The sequence below is a fragment of the Rattus norvegicus genome, chromosome 11 (assembly GCF_036323735.1).
Source record: "Rattus norvegicus strain BN/NHsdMcwi chromosome 11, GRCr8, whole genome shotgun sequence".
NCBI classification, from domain to species: domain Eukaryota; kingdom Metazoa; phylum Chordata; class Mammalia; order Rodentia; family Muridae; genus Rattus; species Rattus norvegicus.
In genome coordinates this window covers 94,419,215-94,425,859 of record NC_086029.1, presented here as the reverse complement: position 1 = coordinate 94,425,859, position 6,645 = coordinate 94,419,215, and the positions used below count along the sequence as shown (strand labels likewise).

The 6,645-nt window shown below is 43.5% G+C and overlaps 1 non-coding gene across 1 annotated transcript; it reads right to left on the bottom strand.

Annotated features, from left to right (window-relative positions):
* Nucleotides 1-3,341: 3,341 nt before the first annotated feature.
* Nucleotides 3,342-3,414, bottom strand: Trnat-agu24 (transfer RNA threonine (anticodon AGU) 24). Its single transcript has one exon. It is a non-coding gene; the product is annotated as a tRNA-Thr (tRNA).
* Nucleotides 3,415-6,645: the final 3,231 nt, after the last annotated feature.

The following is a 6,645-nucleotide window of genomic DNA, read 5'->3' as shown; positions in this document are numbered from 1 at the left end:
TCAAAATATCACTATTTGCAGATGATATGATAGTATATTTAAGTGATCCCAAAAGTTCCACCAGAGAACTACTAAAGCTGATAAACAACTTCAGCAAAGTGGCTGGGTATAAAATTAACTCAAATAAATCAGTTGCCTTCCTCTATACAAAAGAGAAACAAGCCGAGAAAGAAATTAGGGAAACGACACCCTTCATAATAGACCCAAATAATATAAAGTACCTCGGTGTGACTTTAACAAAGCAAGTAAAAGATTTGTACAATAAGAACTTCAAGACACTGAAGAAAGAAATTGAAGAAGACCTCAGAAGATTACAATAAGAACTTCAAGACACTGAAGAAAGAAATTGAAGAAGACCTCAGAAGATGGAAAGATCTCCCATGCTCATGGATTGGCAGGATTAATATAGTAAAAAATGGCCATTTTACCAAAAGCGATCTACAGATTCAATGCAATCCCCATCAAAATACCAATCCAATTCTTCAAAGAGTTAGACAGAACAATTTGCAAATTCATCTGGAATAACAAAAAACCCAGGATAGCTAAAACTATCCTCAACAATAAAAGGACTTCAGGGGGAATCACTATCCCTGAACTCAAGCAGTATTACAGAGCAATAGTGATAAAAACTGCATGGTGTTGGTACAGAGACACACAGATAGACCAATGGAACAGAATTGAAGACCCAGAAATGAACCCACACACCTATGGGCACTTGATTTTTGACAAACGAGCCAAAACCATCAAATGGAAAAAAGATAGCATTTTCAGCAAATGGTGCTGGTTCAACTGGAGGTCAACATGTAGAAGAATGCAGATCGATCCATGCTTATCACCCTGTACAAAGCTTAAGTCCAAGTGGATCAAGGACCTCCACATCAAACCAGACACACTCAAACTAATAGAAGAAAAACTAGGGAAGCATCTGGAACACATGGGCACTGGAAAAAATTTCCTGAACAAAACACCAATGGCTTACGCTCTAAGATCAAGAATCGACAAATGGGATCTCATAAAACTGCAAAGCTTCTGTAAGGCAAAGGACACTGTGGTTAGGACAAAACGGCAACCAACAGATTGGGAAAAGATCTTTACCAATCCTACAACAGATAGAGGCCTTGTATCCAAAATATACAAAGAACTCAAGAAGTTAGACCGCAGGGAGACAAATAACCCTATTAAAAAATGGGGTTCAGAGCTAAACAACAATTCACAGCTGAGGAATGCCGAATGGCTGAGAAACACCTAAAGAAATGTTCAGCATCTTTAGTCATAAGGGAAATGCAAATCAAAACAACCCTGAGATTTCACCTCACACCAGTGAGAATGGCTAAGATCAAAAACTCAGGTGACAGCAGATGCTGGTGAGGATGTGGAGAAAGAGGAACACTCCTCCATTGTTGGTGGGGTTGCAGACTGGTACAACCATTCTGGAAATCAGTCTGGAGGTTCCTCAGAAAATTGGACATTGAACTGCCTGAGGATCCAGCTATACCTCTCTTGGGCATATACCCAAAAGATGCCCCAACATATAAAAAAGACACGTGCTCCACTATGTTCATTGCAGCCTTATTTATAATAGCCAGAAGCTGGAAAGAACCCAGATGCCCTTCAACAGAGGAATGGATACAGAAAATGTGGTACATCTACACAATGGAATATTACTCAGCTATCAAAAACAACGAGTTTATGAAATTCGTAGGCAAATGGTTGGAACTGGAAAATATCATCCTGAGTGAGCTAACCCAATCACAGAAAGACATACATGGTATGCACTCATTGATAAGTGGCTATTAGCCCAAATGCTTGAATTACCCTAGATGCCTTGAACAAATGAAACTCAAGACAGATCATCAAAATGTGAATGCTTCACTCCTTCTTTAAAAGGGGAACAAGAATACCCTTGGCAGGGAAGAGAGAGGCAAAGATTAAAACAGAGACTGAAGGAACACCCATTCAGAGCCTGCCCCACATGTGGCCCATACATATACAGCCACCCAATTAGACAAGATGGATGAAGCAAAGAAGTGCAGGCCGACAGGAGCCGGATGTAGATTGCTCCTGAGAGACACAGCCAGAATACAGCAAATACAGAGGCGAATGCCAGCAGCAAACCACTGAACTGAGAATAGGACCCCCGTTGAAGGAATCAGAGAAAGAACTGGAATAGCTTGAAGGGGCTCGAGACCCCATATGTACAACAATGCCAAGCAACCAGAGCTTCCAGGGACTGCGCCACTACCTAAAGACTATACATGGACTGACCCTGGACTCTGACCTCATAGGTAGCAATGAATATCCTAGTAAGAGCACCAGTGGAAGGGGAAGCCCTGGGTTCTGCTAAGACTGAACCCCCAGTGAACTAGACTGTTGGGGGGAGGGCGACAATGGGGGGAGGGCCGGGAGGGGAACACCCATAAGGAAGGGGAGGGGAGAGGGGGATGTTTGCCCGGAAACCGGGAAAGGGAATAACACTCGAAATGTAAATAAGAAATACTCAAGTTAATAAAAATAAATAAATAAATAAACCAAATTTAACAAAAAAAAAATCAAGTGTTGTATCTCTGGTAACATTCTTTTTAAAAAATGTTTTCTGTCTCTTATCAACCCCAGTTCCATATCACTTTTCAGCCTTTTGGCTGAGATCAAGTGTAGTATCAACCCCAGTTCCCAAAATGTGCCCCAGCAGGTGATAAAGACTCATTTAAACAGATCACTGCAGATTACTAGGAGGCCAGGTGGGTCTAGCCTGTCACCACTGGACTCCTCCACAAGACTTCACAAAGTAGCCAGCACATAGTAGAGGAAGAAAAATACCTTTTGTTCATACATTCTCTTGGTAAATTTCCTGCACTGTTTAAGCTCACTTTCTAAAAATCTCTCAAACAATAACTTCAAATAGTTTTCTCAAAGATTCCTTAGTTAATTCTGAGGGAATGGTGGTTTGAATAGGAATGGCCCCCATAGACTCATGTGTCTGAACGCTTGGCCCATGAGGAGCATCAGAAGTCGTGCCATTGGAGTAGATGTGCCCTTGTGGAAGGAAGCGTTCACTGTGGCGGCAGGCCTTTTGCTCAAGCTCAGACTGAATGGCACACAGTTCTTTTCCCGACACCTGCAGATCAAGATGTAGAACTCTCCACTCCTCCAGCACCATGTCTGTCTGCACACCGCCATGCTTTCTATCAATGATGATAATGGACTGAACCTCTGAACTGTAAGCCAGCTGCAGTTAGATGTTTTCCTTTATAAGAACTGCCATGTCCTGGTGTCCCTTCACAGCAACAGAAACCCAGAAACCCTCAGACAGGGGGATTTTTTTCTTTTTCTTTTCTTTTTTTTTTGGAGCTGGGGATCGAACCCAGGGCCTTGCGCTTACTAGGCAAGCGCTCTACCACTGAGCTAAATCCCCAACCCCCCAACATTAATTTATTACATTGTTATATATGTAGTTTGGATCCAAGTTTCTTTCAATAAAATGATAAAATTTTAAGCCAGATATGGATCTCAGCCCAGCAGCTGGTGGGTGTCTGTAAACTTGAGGCCAGCCCGATGTACAGAATCGTCAAGAATCCAACAGTTGTTTAGTCCACAAGCTGGATGTCTCAGTTGGTCTTCAGCTTACACCAGAGTCCCAAAGAAGTAGGCTGTAATACCAGAGAAGGGATGGACTCTGCCAGCAAGAGTGAGGGCAAGCAGGCAAAGAGCAAAAGCTTCCTTCTTCCACATTCTTTATATAGGCTGCCACCAGGAAGTGTGGCCCACATCAAAGGTAATTCTTTCCACCTCGAAAGATCCAAATTAAAACTGGGTCTTCCCACTTCAAAAGATTTCATTAAAAATAAATTCTCATAGGTGTACCAGCTGCTTGGGTTTTAGCTAACTCCAGGTGTAGTCAGGTTGACAGCATTAGCCAAAATTAGCTATCGCAGTGTCCAAGGTCAACTAGGACCCAATAAACTGTGAGACATCTCTCAAAATAGCCTGCAGGTCTGGTGAGTCATCTTGCCTCTTGTTTGAAGAAGCTTTGCGATCCCACTGGATGTACTCCAATAGTTAAAGTCTAACTAGTCTGTGAACGGGAGGGTCAACACAAAGGAAAAGTTACCCCCATATTTCCAAGTGATGCCACAGTCATGGTCTTAACCAACCAAATGATTGGCCTGTTTAACAGTTTAACGATCAATAACACTTGCCAAGCATTAGACTTAGATTCATATGAGATGTTATTCAGACAACTATTTCTCACTATATAATCTTCTTCTTGATAAGGAAATGCTGAGGCTAAATATAAACACATTTATCAGCTGTGGAACACCCTCTCGCTAAAAGATCATTGCTCATGGTTGGATCATGCCCTCCCGCACTCTACGTTCCCTGCTTCAGTGAGGTACCAAATAGCCTGCTGTCAAACTCACAGGGTTGGGAGAAATTATCCAAGATACCCAATTGGAACATCCCTGGTGAATTTTACAAAACACACCTAATGGGATTGTATTTCTCTCCAAGATACTGATGTCTGGCTATGCTCTCAACAAGAATGAAATCTGAATTTTACTCAAGGTTGGACCACAGTGTTACAGTAAATATTTTTTAAAAATGCAGAATCTTTTATCCTGCACTAGTGCTGGGGCTGTTGGGACACATGGCACCGTGGGGTATCTTTGTCTCAGCAGCTCCACGCTGCTCCCAAGTACTCTCTGACCCAGGCAGTCCAAGAGCCGTTCCAGCGTGGCACCTCGCCATGCTGGTCCCTAGAGTTAGTTCTGGCACCGGAGGGCCATGTGGAACTAACCATAATTTACCTCTGGTTAATATCTCTCCCGGTGGCTCTCTGCTAGCCTCGAACTCTCTGGTTCCAGCTACCTGGTAAAATCATGACTCGATAAACTATAACTTAACTATCAGATTTATGTGTTAAATTTTCAATCCACAATACAGCCACACAATAAACTCACAAGCAGTTGATAAAGATATAAACCGCCCACCTAGATAAGCTAGATGTACCTATAGAAGTCCATCCCTTAAGAAGTATACATAACTAACTTCCCAGGGCCATTCAAGAACACCCAGATCTGGGTGGTCCTTCTCTGCCTCTATTCTGATTCTCCCTTTTCCTTCTCTCTCGCCTTACAAAAACTTTGACCCTGTCTTACTTTTTTACCGTCCAATCATGGCCTTGACCTAACTGCTGCCAGCCCTCACCTGCATATTGACATCAACTTACACCAGTGTCTATATGGACCAGGCATTATATCTGGTATGTTGGCAGGGGTTTCTATCGCAGGGAGGGTACTGACTGCTCTTGTGGTTTCCAGGCATTTGTTTTCATACATAGAAGACTGGTGTAATGAGCTGCTGATTATATAGAGATTGCAGTCATACTTTGACCTGTCAAACAAAGCTTACAGCAATCTGGATGAAGAAAAGACCATTTCTCTAACCTTTCACATGAGGTTAAGATTATTGAGAGCCAGGGCTCAGTCTTTTACGAGCCAACGATAAAAGCTCTGCAAACTCCTGAAGCAGAGAAACCCATTACCTTAAAAATACACATTCCTTGCTCAAATTACCCTAGATGCACAGAACACATGAAACTGAAGAAGGATGACCAAAATGCGAATGCTTCACTCCTTCTTTAAAAGGGGAACAAGAAAACCCTTGGCAGGGAATAGGGAGGCAAAGTTTAGAACAGAGGCAGAAGGAACACCCATTCAGAGCCTGCCCCACATGTGGCCCATACATATACAGCCACCCAATTAGAGAAGATGGATGAAGCAAAGAAGTGCAGGCTGACAGGAACCGGACGTAGATCTTTCCTGAGAGACACAGCCAGAATATTGCAAATACAGAGGCGAATGCCAGCAGCAAACCACTGAACTGAGAACAGGACCCCCGTTGAAGGAATCAGAGAAAGGACTGGAAGAGCTTGAAGGGGCTCGAGACCCCATTTGAACAACAATGCCAACCAACCAGAGCTTCCAGGGACTAAGCCCAAAGACTATACATGGACTGACCCTGGGCTCCAACTACATAGGTAGCAATGAATAGCCTAGTAAGAGCACCAGTGGAAGGGGAAGCCCTGGGTCCTGCCAAGACTGAACCCCCAGTGAACGTGATTGTTGGGGGGAGGGCAGTAATGGGGGAGGATGGGGAGGGGAAGCCCATATAGAAGGGGAGGGGGAGGGGCTAGGGGGACGTTGGCCCGGAAACCGGGAAGGGGAATAACAATCGAAATGTAAATAAGAAATACTCAAGTTAATAAAGATAAAAATAAAAAAATAAATGAAATTGGGACTTTTTCTAGTAAAAGAAAAATACACATTTCTGCTCTTTCTGCCACCCAAGCAAGATACCCAAAGGAAAGAAAGCCAAGGGGAAGGAGGTAGCCCCAGCCCCCACCATCATGAAGAAACAGGAGGGCAAAAAGTGGTCAATCCTATGTTTGAGAAAAGGCCCAAGAACTTCGGCATTGGGTAGGACATCCAGCCCAAAAGAGATCTCACACCCTTCATCAAGTGGCCCCACCACATCAGGCTGCAGCGGCAAAGAGCCATCCTCTATAAGTGGCTCAAAGTACCTCCTGCCATCAACCAGTTCACCCAGGCCCTGGACAGGCAAACAGCGACTCAGCTGCTTAAACTT